Genomic DNA, 16,667 nt, shown 5'->3' with positions numbered 1-16,667 from the left:
GTGAGCAGAGTTTCCTTGTTTTGGTCAAGGAGGAGCTTGGAGGCTGAGGGGGTGGGAATGGAGGAATCAAGTGAACAGTAAATTATGTGAGACAACTAGCAGAGGGGACTGGTAATATATGGATGTAGTATTGTTAGAGTTAAACTCTATTCTGTGTGAGACAGGAAACTACTGGAAGGTTTTAAGAGGAGGAGTAACACAACTTGACATCATTTGAACACAATCCTAGTGCTTGTTGTGTAACAGACATAAGAGGGTGTGACCTTTGGAAGTACAGAGACCCTTCGGAAGCCATAGCAGTAATCCAGGTAACAGATGATGTAGTTTGGATTAGGGTGGATTTAGAAAAGTCAGTGTAATTTTCCGACATCACTTGTTGATGAATAAAATGTGGCAAATGCAAGGAAAAAAGAAAAAAAACTCAACTCCAATGTTTTGGGGGTAAACACTGCTGATCTCGATAACAGCATTTTTATCAACTGATTAATTTTTAACCCACTTTACTGAAATATGATTAATATTCAAATGCTATAAATTAATGTATATGACTTAATGAATTTGAAGCATACATCCATGAAATAATCACCACAATCTATGCCATAAACATAGCCATCATCACCAAATTTCCTTCTATGTTCTTTATTATCAGTATTATTATTATTATTAATTATTATTATGTGATAAGAACACTTAACAAATAATCTACCAGTTTTAATAAAGTGGAATGGGTTCAAGAATGAATAGAAAAGCAAGTAGAGATCACAAATACAGACAACTGTTCAGAGTTAGAAAGAAGAACAGATGGCGAAGGTGGTAGCTAGGCAGCAATATAGATTAGGGGAAGGGGTTTGTAAACTTATACTGTTCGTGTATAGTGATGGTGATGAATGAGTAAGTACAGAAGAAAAAAATCAATGATTATAAAAAGAAGAGAATATTTTTTTGAAGATTTTATTTATTTATTTCACAGAGAGAAAGAGAGATGACAAGCAGGCAGAGAGATAGGCAGGGGGTAGAGGAAGCAGGCTCCCTGTTGAGCAGAGACCCCTGATGTGGGGCAGACCATGAATTTAGTACTCTACAGAAAGAGTATGAACTGCTTTAGAAATAACAATGTATGTCTTTAAAAGTGAAGCTGTAGGAAAGACTCTAGAATCAATCCCTTTACTTTTTTTTTTTAATTAATTTTTTATTTTTTATAAACATATATTTTTATCCCCAGGGGTACAGGTCTGTGAATCACCAGGTTTACACACTTTACAGCACTCACCAAAGCACATACCCTCCCCAATGTCCATAATCCCACCCCCTTCTCCCAAACCCCCTCCCCCCAGCAACCGTCAGTTTGTTTTGTGAGATTAAGAGTCACTTATGGTTGAGAAGAATAAATGAAATGTACAGTTCATTTTTGCATGGAATTTTCATTAAGGGAATAATCAAACCTCCTCATGTACCTTAAGTTGCCAATTCTCCGCTAACAATATTCAACTTGAGAAGCTGCAATAAAGGCAAATCTGTACTCAGAGCTCTCAACATCTTCACATAAAGATCAACTAATTGATGAAATATATCTAAAGAATTATTTTTTTCAGCTATCAAACTGGCAAAAAACTGTACAAAGCTCAATACTGCATAATGTTAATACAAAGCATGACAAAACATGCAAAATCCTAAAACATTAAAGCTCTTTAAAAATGCAAAAAATAAAAATTAAAAAATTAAAAAACTCTTTGTAATATAGTTGACATCTTTCAAAAGTGAAAATGTACTTTCACTTTGACCCAAAAAGTCCACTTGCAGAAATTAATTTTATAGATATAATCATAAAAGTATATGTAATAATAGAAAATTATGTAGCATTGCTTACAGTAAAAATATAATAATTAAATAGTTATGCACCATTGCTTATAAGAACAAATAACTGGAAGTAATCTAACCACCCATCAATGAGTAACCAGTGAAGTAAGTTACAGTAGATCCATACCGTGTAATATTATGAAATCATTAAAAAAAGAATAAAGTAGATTTCTGATCTGGTATGTAAAGATAATCTCAGATGATGAAAGAGATTTTCTATAGAGCCAGCCAGCTTTTCAGCTATGTAGGTAACTACTACCTAAGTTAAAAAGTTTAAAATGAATAATATATAATTTCTTTTTCTTAGACACTTTGTTACGGGAATATTGTGCAGTATTTATGAGATCATGACAGAAGTAAAATAAAACCTACTCTTCTTGGAAATCGCAAATTCAAATCTTGTCACTATTACTGCCCTAGATTGCAACCCAGCTCTACTTGACTTTTAATGTACTATATTGTAATTAATCCAGGCAAAAATACAGAGTGACAGTGAGTGGGAAATGTTATATAGCCAAACCTCAAGGCTACAAATTATAAAAGAACACAAATTCTGCCTCAAGCAGTAGTCTGTGTTAGAAGGCATCCTGTTCAAAATCCAGAAATGAACAACTTGGTGTTCTGTTTATTCTGGATGATTAAAAAATCAAAACTTTTATGAACCTATTTTTGAAGCAACTGTATTAAGAATAGAATACTGGATTATTTCAGGTTTGGGAGCTACACCTAAGATATAGTTGAAAACAAGTTTCTGTCATGTCTTTTAGCTTTAAAATCCTTTGAGGAAGATTATTCCCCCTCAAGTTTCAGTGGCATAGGTGGAGGTAGATGGAAACTAGACATTTGAAAAGAAAAAAAAAGCAAAAAAGTAATAAAGTATATTATTTCTTTTATGATTAAACTTAAAGAAACAGTGTCTTTATTACTATGTGTCTTCCATTATGCCTAGTTCAGTGAGCAGCTTTTCAATAATCATTTGCTGATTGCCTATGAATCCCCTGCTGATCTTAACATTTAATTCTCCATCTCTCTAGGTCTAGTACAATCTCATGTTAGACAAGCTCTACTGGGTAGAAAAACAGTGTACTATATTGTGGGCATTTCCATTTATAATGTTTTATTTAAAAAAAAAATCAAGAAACATCATTAACAGCAAAAATCCAAAGAAAAAAATCAGTAGATCTTCTACTTTCTCACAAATAAACTTTTTATGTCTTTTTTCTATTCCAGTCTTAACTTTGCATTGCCATAATCATAGGTTGTATATGTTTTATTCTTCATGAAATATATCTTAATTTGAAATATTTGAATGTTGTACCATTGTCTGGTCTTAGATATTTAAAACAGAAAATAAGTTAACAAATGCAATTAATATAGTACATTTAAAATTAAATTAAATTGACAGATTATATTAAAACAATATGTACAATTATATATAAATAATATATAATTAAAACAATTATATTAAAACAATAAATTAATAAATAGCATTGAGGTAAATACAAAAACACAGTTTTTTCTTTAAGTTTTAATTTAAATTCCAGTTTGTTAACATACAGTGTTAACATTAGTTTCAGGTATATAATTTAGTGATTCAGCATGTACATACAACATCCAAGGTCATCACAAGTGTGCTACTTAATCCTCATCACTTATTTAACACATCCCCCCACCCACCTGCCCCCTGGTAACCATTATTTTGTTCTCTATAGTTAAGAGTGTAAAAACAGGGACGCCTGGGTGGCTCAGTTGGTTGGACAACTGCCTTTGGCTCAGGTCATGATTCCGGAGTCCTGGGGTCGAGTCCCGCATCGGGCTCCCAGCTCCATGGGGAGTCTGCTTCTCCCTCTGACCTTCTCCTCACTCATGCTCTCTCTCTCACTGTCTCTCTCTCAAATAAATAAATAAAATCTTAAAAAAAAAAGAGTGTAAAAACACAGTGCAAAATAAGCTTATATAAGGGGTGTCTGGCTAGCTCAGCCAGTAGAGCAGATGACTCTTGATCTTGGGATTGTGAGGTTGAGCCTCCTGTTGGGTGTGGAGCCTACTTAAAGTTTGTATAATATACAATAGAAAATTCTGAATTTTTCTCCTACAAATAATAAATGCTTTCAAATAGAGATTTTAATTACACATAAGCATATTTCATTTGGAGTAAAGGTAGTAAGGGACAAAGAGAGGAACTGGTTCAAAAAATGATCCGTACGGCTGAGTGTATTAAACTTAAAGAGAAAATGAGTAAAACGAAAGTCCCTTCCAACTCTAGAATTTTGCTTGTTACTAGCATGCAAGCTGGCCTAAAACACCAAATGAACTGTGTCAAATCTCAAATTACTCAAAATTTCATCTACTGTACCTCAACATACTAAAGACCACATATATATGCCAAGCTTAAATCCCACTCAATAAAGAAAGGTTGAAAGTTTTCCCTTTAAGACCAGTAACAAGAAAATGGTGGGCCATCTCACTAGTTCTATTCAACTTAGTAGTAGAAATCCTCACCAAAGCAATGAGGCAGTAATAGTAACAACAATAAAAATGAAAGCCACCAGAATTGGAAAGGAAGAAGTAAAATTGTCTCTATTTATAGATTATATGTTTTCATGTATAGAAAATTTTAAAATCCTAAAGACTCCACCCAAAATCTCTTAGCTCTTATAAAAAAATTCAATAAAGTTGTAGAATACAAAATTACCATATAAAATCTATACATTAGTATATGTGTGTTTCTACACACTAACAACAAATCATTTGAAAAAAAAATCCATTTACAATAGTGTCAATGACAATAAAATACTTAAGAATACATTTAATAAAGGAGGTAAAATATCTCTACACTAAAAACTATAAAGCTTTGATGAAAGACATTAAAGATGACACAAATAAATAGAAAGATACCCTTTGTCTATAGATTGGAGGAATTAATATTGTTAAAAATGTCCATGCTACCCAAAGCTATCTACAGATTCAACACAATCCCTATCAAAATTCCCATGGCATTTTTTTACCGAAGTCGAAAAAAACAATCCTAACACTTAGGTAGAACCACTAAAGACTTCAAATAGCTAAAGCAATCCTGAGAAAGAAAAACAAAGTGGGAAGAATAACCTTTTCTAATTTCAAGCTATATTATAAAGTTATAATAATCACAATAGTATGGTATTAGCATAAGAAGCCACAACACAGACCAACAGAACAGAATCAAGAGCCCAGAGGTAAACCAAGCATATTCAGCCAACCAATATTCCACAAAGGAGCCAGGAATACTCAATGGAGAAAAGACGATCTTTTTAATAAATGGTACTGTGAAAATTGGATGTTCCTATGTAAAAGAATGAAACCAAACCCTTATCTAACCACCTCACAAAAATTAATTCACAATGGATTAAAGACTTAAATGTAAGATCTGAAATCATAAAACTCCTGGGGGGGGGGGAGAAAAAAAACCTTTAAAAAGCTCCTTGATATGTGTCTTTCTTGGTTATGACACATAAAGCACAATTCTACATTATTAGAAACAAACAAGTGCGGCTACATCAAACTAAGTCTTCTGCAGAGCAAAAGAAACCATCAACAAAGTGAAAGGAAAAGCTATGGGATGGGAAACAATATTTACAAAACATATATCCTATAAGGGCTTAATATTGAAGATATAAAGAAATTAAACAGCTCAATAGCAGATAATAATTATTATTATAAATAATCCAACTTAAAAATGGGCAAAAGACATGAATAGACATGTCTTCAAAGAAGATATTCAAGAGGACAATAAGTACATGAAAATGTGGTTGACATCACTAATCACTGCAATGGAAACCCAAAACACAATGAGATATCACCTATGCCTCTTAGAATGGCTATCATCAAAAAGACAAGAAATAGGACATCTGGGTAGCTCAGCTGGTTAAGCCTGACTCTTGGTTTAGGCTCAGGTCATGATCTCAGGACACGGAAATGAAGCCATGCACCTGGCTCTACCCTCAGCAGGGAGTCTGACTGAGATTCTCTCCCTCTTCCTCTGCTCCTCCCTCTGCTCTCTCTCTCTCTAACAAACAAACAAAATATTTTTTAAAAATAACAAATGCTGGTGAGGATGTGGAGAAAAGGGAACCCTTGAGCACTGTTGGTGGAATTGTAAATTGGTACAGCTGCTATGGAAAGCAATGCCAACATTCCTCAAAAAATTAAAAATACAATGATGGTGTGATTCAGCAATTCCACTTGTGGATATATATTCAAAAGATACAAAAACACTATACTGAAGAGATATCTTTGCACTCATGATCACTTCAGTATTATTAGTTATATCTTTATGGCAGATCTAGAATTTGAAACCAAGCAAGTTGACTCTATTCATATTTATTAAGTACTGTGTAAATTTATATTGATTTAAAAGTTGCTAACATGTATTAGAGTCTGCATCTGGAAAGGCGTAGGGGACCAAATCAAAAAGGTATTTAAAGCTCAAATTTAGAACATTTCTAGTGTTTCCCTCAGTCACATGCATTTTTTAAAAGCAAAATCTGAAAAGCTTGAATTATGAAATTATAGTCTGAGACCCAGATTACCAGGGTGTGGATAACATAGCATGAATCTACAATTATGAACAGATAATGCTTTCTAGGGGTTTTGCAAGTGGTCCAAGCTTGTTACATTTTATGGTTCCAAGCAGCATTATTTCCGCTAAACATCTTGTGGCACTGACACTGGCTACATTTACATTCATCATCTTCCTTTTTTAAGATTTAGATTTCTCATCCATTTATCACACTAAGAAAATTTCTGTCTGTTTTGGTAATAAAAAATTGTTGCCTGTGTGTCAAGAACTGACCAGTCTGATGACCTCGGATCTTGCTTAGCCTATAATTAATACACATCAACAATCCATTCAAGTGGTGAAAAAAGATGTGAGTCATCCTTGGTGTAAGAAACAAAAGCTTTCATGGTTTTCCCCATGTTTTCTCATTGAATTAAATGGGCTTCATTCTCCAGTTATCCTGAAAAAAAAAATAACTAAGAGCTTATAGAGAATTGATTATCTTTCTTTCACTCACTCACCTGATAAATACTAATTTACTATATATACTACTGTGCACCTTCTTTGGGGATTTAATAGTGAATGAAATAGACAAGTCCCCTGTTTCTTACTAACAGAGTCTTAAAATAAACAAGTCAAAATTAAGAAAATCAGAGGTGCTTGGGTGGCTCAGTCCATTAAGTGTCCGACTCTTGATTTGGGCTCAGGTCACAATCTCAGGTTGTGAGATGGAGTCCCAGGTCAGACTCTGCACCAGGCATGGAGCCTGCTTAAAGCTCACTCCCTTTCTCTCTGCCTCTTCCTCACCCCTGCCTCTCTCTTTCTAAAATTAAAAAAAAAAAAAATCAAAGACATACAGATGTAGACAAGTGAAGATATGAAATACGGCATGTAATAGAGACTGGAGTATCTTCACCTAGGCTAGCCGAAGAGTTCCTCCTGATATTTTACTTTTGAGTGAGAACTGAAGAGAATAAACATGCTAGCAGTGCAGAGATTGTCACAGATCTGTCAAATATAAATTTCTATAATTTGTCAGAACATGGTAATGAAAACCATATTAAGTGATGCTCTACCATCAAGGTTAAGAAAGGGTTTCTAGAAGCAAATATTATTTTCTCCAGGATTAAGAGGCCAATCCCAAGGAAATCTAATTACTAGACAACAGAATATTTTTCAGAGTGCACTTGCAGGTAACCCAGTAAAACAGTGAAATTCATTTTACTCCTGTTCCACAGATGAGAAATCTAAAGCTCAGTGAGTTTAAGGTACAGCATAAAATAGACAAAGCTACTACACTTGTTAAAATTCGTTATGATAATTATAGAATAATAAGAAAAGCAATAGCTGCTCTTCAATACTATCTTTCCAAGCACTTTATTGCCCAACTGCATTCTCACATTGATTCTGCCAGTTTGTATTACTAATTCATTCTACTTCCATTTTACTAGTGATAAAAGTGGGGTTCAGAGGAGCCTAAACAAGTAAGTGGAACATGGGTGGTGTGTGGAAAATCCACCATTTAACTCTAAAGTTGATGAACTACCACGACAATGTCAGGTGACCTGAAAAGATAACTGGGGCACTACGTTTGTATCTTTAGGCATCATGCTTAGCGAAATAAGTCAGGCGGAGAAAGACAACTATCATATGATCTCCCTGATATGAGGAAGTGGTGTTGCAACATGGGGGCTTAAGTGGGTACGAGAAGAATAAATGAAAGAAGATGGGATTGGGAGGGAGACAAACCATAAGTGACTCTTAATCTCACAAAACAAACTAAGGGTTGCTGGGGGGAGGGGGTTTGGGAGAAGGGGGTGGTATTATGGACATTGGGGAGGGTATGTGCTTTGGTGAGTGCTGTGAAGTGTGTAAACCTGGTGATTCACGGACCTGTACCACTGGGGATAAAAATACATGTTTATAAAAAATAAAAAATTATATTAAAAAAATTTTTAAAAAAAAGATAACTGGGGCACCTGGGTCACTCCATCGATTGAGTGTCCCACTCCTGATTTCAGCTCAGGTGGTGAGACCCTCTGGTAGAGTTCCATACTCAGTGGGGAGTCAGCTCATTTCTCTTTCTCTCCCTCTGCCTTTCCCCTACTCGCCTTCTCTAAAATTAAATAAATAAATAAATAAATAAATGTATATTTAAATAATTAAAAGACATGTAACTATGTTTTATCACAATATTTTTGAAGGAAGAATTATCAATAGGAATTAATTAAATGGCTACCACTGGGGAGCTTCCCCCACCCAACTGATGTATAGGACAATTAATCCATTTTCTTAGAAACACCATTAGAAACACATAAACCAGGGCGCCTAGGTGGCTCAGTGGTTTGGAGCCTCTGCCTTCGGCTCAGATCATGATCTCAAGGTCCTGGGATGGAGCCCCCCATCGGGCGCTCTGCTCAGCAGAGAGCTTGCTTCCCTTCCTCTCTCTCTCTGCCTGCCTCTCTGCCTACTTGTGATCTCTGTCAAACTAAACAAACAAACAAACAAACAAACTTTAAAAAACATAAATAAATAAATAAATAAATGACACATAAATCTTCCAGCATAGAATCTTACTCATGCAGGACTACCAGTACTTTAAAATAAAGTAAAATCTCATATTTTGACGTATTGCTAGCACTTTTTCAATTACAAAATACTTTCAAAGGCAGTTTTCTCATGCAGTTCTCGGAAAGGACTGTATGAAGTTCTTACTATTGTTCCTCTTTTTTACAGATGAGGTCACTCCATCACAGTGATTTGCTTAAAGTCCCACAAACAATACATAGCAGAACTTGCTTTAAACCATTTCCAGGGTTTGTCTAGTACTCTTTCTAAGCTATCATGTTTCTTTTCGGATAAATGACCTACTTTTGTCAGAGCCCAAAGTGTATAGGAACATAAATAGGGAAAGGACAGAAGTCAGAGGATGACAATAACTGTGTGTGTATGTCTGGAGATCTTACAGGACAATCTATATATGCTCATTAAAATATCACAAGACAAAGCTAGACAGTACTTTTCCCAGCTCATTGCTGCCATGCTGAAAAACATCTGCTGAATTTTGAAATAACTACTGTCAAAGAAGACTTCATTCATCTGTGAACTGGTTGGATTTTCCTATTCTATAGTGAGGGAAGTTAGTGCTGCAGGTTTGAACTATGACAGAAGAGAGAGAAACAAAGGATTAGCATAATTTAAAAGAAACCCAAATATTAATAAGGTTAGTAATTAATATAAGCAACAAGAAACCGAATATTGCTCCTCTGCAGGGTTTTCAGAACCTTGTAAAAATGGCCAGCTCAGGTCCCCAGAGTGAAGTCCAATGATTAACACGGTATCAGGTATGACAGGAACCAGCACTACCTAAGTAAAGAGCTTGAACTCTGAGGTTAGGGGTAACTGGCCTTATGCCATTAACTCTTCAAACTGCTAGCTATTTGACCTCAGGCAAATAGCTCAATCTTTCTGTGTCTTAGTTCCACCACCCTATAGAAATGAAACTTATACTTAACTTCTGTTTTTTTCATAAAAATCATTTTTAAAAATATCATGAATGTACTCTGTAGCACATAGTGGGTGTTTAATGTGTATTTTTTTTCATTTTTCTTTTCTTTGCTCTGTAGTAATCTGAAGAATATAAGAAAATAAAAGTGGATGAATAATTCAAGGATATTTCCAGATGGAAAAGTCTCTCCTACAGCTAGTTCTTTCAGTGTACTTATTTGTTCTAAGGTCAATATGATGAAAATACCAGAAACTGAAATTACAATCCAGAATATATAGTGTTATGTTTGTTCTGAATCTCTATTTTAGAAAAATAACCATTTTGAGGTGTATCCGTGATCAAACTCCAACTGTATTTTGATATTGAGAGCAGACAGTTTCAAGCCTCACTCCTCTTTGTTCTCCTCTGCCCCACATCCAGATAAGACAATAGAAGGGTTGAGTACTCCCCTGCTTTAACAGGTGGAAAAATCCAAACCACACAAAGCCCGGTACTCTCACCTGGGAATCCCCACCCCAACCTCAACACCTACCAACATAAAACAAAGCTGTAAGCTGTCACTTATTCCCCTTATCTAAAGCCATCCAGGACCAGCTTAAATGTCTGTCTACTCTCCCCTGAAAGCCGCATTATTTGAGTAAAAAACCTCTCCATACCTTGTTGTTATGTGTGGGGCATCATCAGTCTTCACACATGAACCAGTTTTGAGTGATGAGGGAAGACCATACTCTCAATAGGGTAATCACAAGATTGGGTCATTTTCATAAGGCAAGTTATCCATACTAAATTGTGTGCAAGGGATGCCTGGGTGACTTTGTCAGTTGAGTGGTCAATTTCTGGTTTGGGCTCAGGTTATGATGTTAGGGTCCTAGGCTCAAGCCTGAGTAAGGCTCTGTGCTCAGCAGAAAGTCTTCTTCAGGATTTTCTCTCTCTCTCTCTCTCTCTCCCTCCCCCCAACTTGCTTTCTCTCTAAATAGATAGATAGATAGATAGATGAATCTTTTTAAAATTTAAAAAAAAATAAAACGTGTTCAAGAAAAAATAGGTACATAAGAGTATATATGTGCACATGCATTACCTATGTGTATAATGTATTATATACATATACACACACACACACCCATATAACTGTATGTATGTGTGTGTGTTTTATTTATTCTTACATGCCAAGCATGAAAGCAAAGAATACAAGTTGTCTTAGAATTCTTAGAAAGAACAATGGCTGAAAGCACACTACATGAACGAGAGAATACAAAAGAGGTTTTTATTATTTTAAGATTTTATTTATTATTTGTCAGAGGGAGAGAGCACAAGCTAGGGGAGCAGCAGGCAAAGGGGGAAGCAGGCTCCCTATTGAGCAAGGAGCTCGGCAACACTCAATTCCAGGATCCTGGGATCACGACCTGAGCCAAAGGAAGATGCTTGACAGACTGAGCCACCCAACGCATCCTGAAAGAGGCTCTTATTCTTGACTTTAGCTGGGCTATCTTTTGAATATGATCCCATGAAGCCTAGGTATGAATGAAAATAATTTGTGAATAAGAAATGAAATGAATGACTGGAGGCCCAAGCTCTTTTAAAATCCTCACCTCTTGGGGCACCTGGGTAGCTCAGCTGGCTAAGCATCAGTGTCTTGATTTTGACGAGGTCATAATCTCACAGTTGTGGGACTGAGCCCCATGCTGGGCTCCATACTAAGTGTAGAGTTTGCTTGATATTGTCTCTCTCTCTCTCTGCCTCTGCCCCTACCCCACCCCTTTGCCCATTCTCTCTCTCTCAAAATAAAATCTTAAAATAAATAAAGTAAAAAAAATAAAATAAAATACATCTTTAGAAAACACCACCTGGATGCCAGCACCATCACCTCTTTGATGTCTTGGAATGAAATATAAAGTTCCAAACCAGGGTGTACCTTTGGTGAAGAGCTGAAGAATTTCATTTTATAAAGTTAAATGGGTAAAATAACTGCCCTCAGAACAGTAAATCCACTTTATTGTGACTCTAAGTAGTGTTTAGACCAAACGTCAGTGAAATGTGGCCTATTCAGTAGTAATGGATAAATGGTCATTGGAAATATTAATTCTAGAATCACTTATAAATACAAAAACTCAGGGATGATCAAACTGTCATTTCAAATCAGTAGGAAAATTATCAAGTATTTTATGTGTTTTGCTGGGAAAGCTAATATGTAGAAGGGAAAAACTGTGAGTTCCTACTCTATACCTTACAGAAATGCTAATTCTACCAAGATTTCATATTTAAAACTCCGTTCAGAAATAAATATTAATGACAAAATATATGGAATAGTAGGAATTTCCATAAGAAACTCAAAAGATAGATCAAAAGATGTGACAACCTTCTATCTATCACATTATAGGACAGAATGTTAAAAAGTTACATTTTTTGAAAGTAATATAAACATACATGCAAAAATTTTAATATGCAAAGGCCTTGAGAAAGAAATCCCCACTTTTGAACAATAATTGTCAATAGAGGTAGGGCTGGCATTCATTGCTTATGCATAAGCATGCTTGTATTGATTGGTTATAGGTGATGCCAATTTTTATTGGTTTTTGCACTTCTATTAATTAGTGTGTGCATTCTTATAGTCAGTGTTCATGCCTTACTGTTTATAAATATTTTGAATATATTATGGAGATTAGGCATGTCAGGGTGTGTATTCAGACAGGCATGTACATATTAGATAGCTCCTTTTCTATGTTGCATGCAATAGAGAAAAAATAAACATAAAAAGTGATTATTAATAAATAAATTTATAAGTAAATCATTCAAAATTTATATTTGAGAATATTATGCATCCATTAAAATCATTACAATCATCTATATTTATGTGACTACATATGTACAAGAGAAATGTGTGGGAATATGGAGACAGACACTGGTAAGAGTCTGAAGACTAGGGGTGCCTGGGTGGCTTAGTGGGTTAAAGCTTCTGCCTTTGGCTCAGGTCATGATCCCAGGATCCTGGGATAGAGACCTGCATCAGGCTCTCTGCTCAGCAGGAAGCCTGCATGCCCCCTCTCTCTGCCTGCCTGCCTCCCTGCCTACTTGTGATCTCTGTCTGTCAAATAAATAAATAAAATCTTAAAAAAAAAAAAGTCTGAAGACGAGGACTGTGTAGATGGAAAACACTAGTTATATAGGTCTATTGTAGTTGAATGTTTAATTTATGTATATATGTCTGTATAGCACATGGTGTTTTAATATGTATATTATATGCTCTAAAATATATTGTATATGCCATTATAAATAATATCACTTCAGTAAAAATTATAACGAGGCAGACCATGAATTTAGTACTCTACAGAAAGAGTATGAACTGCTTTAGAAATAACAATGTATGTCTTTAAAAGTGAAGCTGTAGGAAAGACTCTAGAATCAATCCCTTTACTTTTTTTTTTTAATTAATTTTTTATTTTTTATAAACATATATTTTTATCCCCAGGGGTACAGGTCTGTGAATCACCAGGTTTACACACTTTACAGCACTCACCAAAGCACATACCCTCCCCAGTGTCCATAATCCCACCCCCTTCTCCCAAACCCCCTCCCCCCAGCAACCCTCAGTTTGTTTTGTGAGATTAAGAGTCACTTATGGTTTGTCTCCCTCCCAATCCCATCTTGTTTCATTGATTCTTCTCCTACCCACTTAAGCCCCCATGTTGCATCACCACTTCCTCATATCAAGGAGATCATATGATAGTTGTCTTTCTCTGCTTGACTTATTTCGCTAAGCATGATATGCTCTAGTTCCATCCATGTTGTCGCAAATGGCAAGATTTCATTCCTTTTGATGGCTGCATAGTATTCCATTGTGTATATATGCCACATCTTCTTGATCCATTCATCTGTTGATGGACATCTAGGTTCTTTCCATAGTTTGGCTATTGTGGACATTGCTGCTATAAACATTCGGGTGCACGTGCCCCTTTGGATCACTACGTTTGTATCTTTAGGGTAAATACCCAATAGTGCAATTGCTGGGTCATATAAAGTACTCATGAAAGAAATTGAGGAAGACACAAAGAAATGGAAAAATGTTCCATGCTCCTGGATTGGAAGAATAAATATTGTGAAAATGTCTATGCTACCTAAAGCAATCTACACATTTAATGCAATTCCTATCAAAGTACCATCCATCTTTTTCAAAGAAATGGAACAAATAATGCTAAAATTTATATGGAACCAGAAAAGACCCCGAATAGCCAAAGGGATATTGAAAAAGAAAGCCAACGTTGGTGGCATCACAATTCCGGACTTCAAGCTCTATTACAAAGCTGTCATCATCAAGACAGCATGGTACTGGCACAAAAACAGACACATAGATCAATGGAACAGAATAGAGAGCCCAGAAATAGACCCTCAACTCTATGGCCACTAATCTTCGACAAAGCAGGAAATAATGTCCAATGGAAAAAAGACAGCCTCTTCAATAAATGGTGCTGGGAAAATTGGACAGCCACATGCAGAAAAATGAAATTGGACCATTTCCTTACACCACACACAAAAATAGACTCAAAATGGATCAAGGACCTCAATGTGCGAAAGGAATCCATCAAAATCCTTGAGGAGAACACAGGCAGCAACCTCTTCGACCTCTGCCGCAGCAACATCTTCCTAGGAACAACGCAAAAGGCAAGGGAAGCAAGGGAAAAAATGAACTATTGGGATTTCATCAAGATCAAAAGCTTTTGCACAGCAAAGGAAACAGTTAACAAAATCAAAAGACAACTGACAGAATGGGAGAAGATATTTGCAAACGACATATCAGATAAAGGACTAGTGTCCAGAATCTATAAAGAACTTAGCAAACTCAACACCAAAAGAACAAATAATCCAATCAAGAAATGGGCAGAGGACATGAACAGACATTTCTGCAAAGAAGACATCCAGATGGCCAACAGACACATGAAAAAGTGCTCCATATCACTCGGCATCAGGGAAATACAAATCAAAACCACAATGAGATATCACCTCACACCAGTCAGAATGGCTAAAATCAACAAGTCAGGAAATGACGGATGCTGGCGAGGATGCGGAGAAAGGGGAACCCTCCTCCACTGTTGGTGGGAATGCAAGCTGGTGCAGCCACTCTGGAAAACAGCATGGAGGTTCCTCAAAATGTTGAAAACCCTTTACTAAAGTAACCAAGCTTAAATTCTAGCCTCTCCTCCAGTTGTTACAGGAGATGCAATTCCTATATCTAACTGCACAAGACTGCTCACTGCTCAGGAATAGATTATACACACTCTAGCTTCAGTGCTCTGTTTAGACTACTCCTTGATCATGAAAGTTTCCTCTCACCTTCACTCTCTCTTTTTGTGTGTGTTATGCATAATGCTAACCATTCTAATTACAGCTCAAATATCATCCTCTCTGTAGATTTCCCAGATACTCCCTGGGAAAGCTGATTCTCTGTCCACTGTGCCTTATATTACTTTTTAAATTAAACATATACCATCTCAGGTTATAGGTTTCAGATGTGTGTGTGTATAAGTAAGTGTGTGTGTGTGTGTGTCTGTGTGTGTGTGTGTGTTTTACGGGAATCTCTCTCCAATACTTGTCTCTGACATCCTTTATGGAGACAAATGTCCTATTTGCCTTTGTATCTCCAGAACATAACAAAATACATCAGAAGTAGGAAGGGTTTAAAAGATTTTGTTGCATTACATTTATTTCAATTCAATAAGAATGTACTCTACAAAGGGCTCTAAATTTGATTATGTACATGTACTTTAAACTATATTCAAGTGCAAGATATTGTGAGATGTTTTTGAATTCCACATCACAAACAGAACTCCAGTATAGTTTATAACCTCAAAAACATAGTAAAGTAAAATTGAATGAAGAATGTAAATAATTCACTTCTAGGTCTTTGAAATTCTACAAAGACAGGACTGATGTTCTTTATATATATTTTACATATATGCAATATGATTTATATTATGCATTTAATATAAATATTTTATTATATATAAATATATATTCACTGAACTATTTTTAATTAATCTTCTTTATGCTATTCATTTTATATTACTACAAACCATAAATTAATTAGCACTTTGTGATGATGATGGTTGCTGTTACACAGTTACATGCACTATTAAATAAATACTTGAAAGTTTAAGTAATAAACTCCTCTATTTTTTGATAGAGCAGGAGCAAAAGAAAGGAAGAACAGAGAGGGAGAGACTTTTAAAAATAGTTCAAAATGGATATTATTATAATCCAAATTTTCTTATTAAATTTCTATTATCAGAGAACTCTGTGCTTAATTTTTTAGTGCCTAATTAATTCACATAATCATAGGAAATAGGCTAGTAATAAAGGCTCTACTATTATGCTATCCACATAAAGTAATAGATTTAATGTTGGCCACCATCAACCAGATGGTTTTTTCCTCCCATTTTCTAATCTTAAAGAGTTAACGTGATAAAATTTCATTAATAACATATGTACATGATGTGAAATATTTCAATAATAATGAATTATATTGATTATTTGCTCAAATGATTATAATTCAAATGTGCTGGGTTACATTAAATACACTATTAAAATTAATCTCACCTGGTTCTTTAACTTTTTAAAATGAGATTATAAGATAATTTAAGTTTGCATGTGTAGCCTATATTTGTGGCTTATCTTATGTGTCACTTGGACAGTAGAACACTTTTGAGACAACACTTGAGCAATATGACCTCTCCTGGAACTTGATATTTCTAAGAGGATTAGGGTGACCATCTC

This window comes from Mustela putorius, unplaced genomic scaffold (genome assembly GCF_011764305.1).
Source record: "Mustela putorius furo isolate JIRA1106 unplaced genomic scaffold, ASM1176430v1.1 tig00003859_pilon_pilon_pilon, whole genome shotgun sequence".
In the NCBI taxonomy this organism is placed as follows: domain Eukaryota; kingdom Metazoa; phylum Chordata; class Mammalia; order Carnivora; family Mustelidae; genus Mustela; species Mustela putorius.
Note: the sequence above shows the minus strand (reverse complement) of the source record.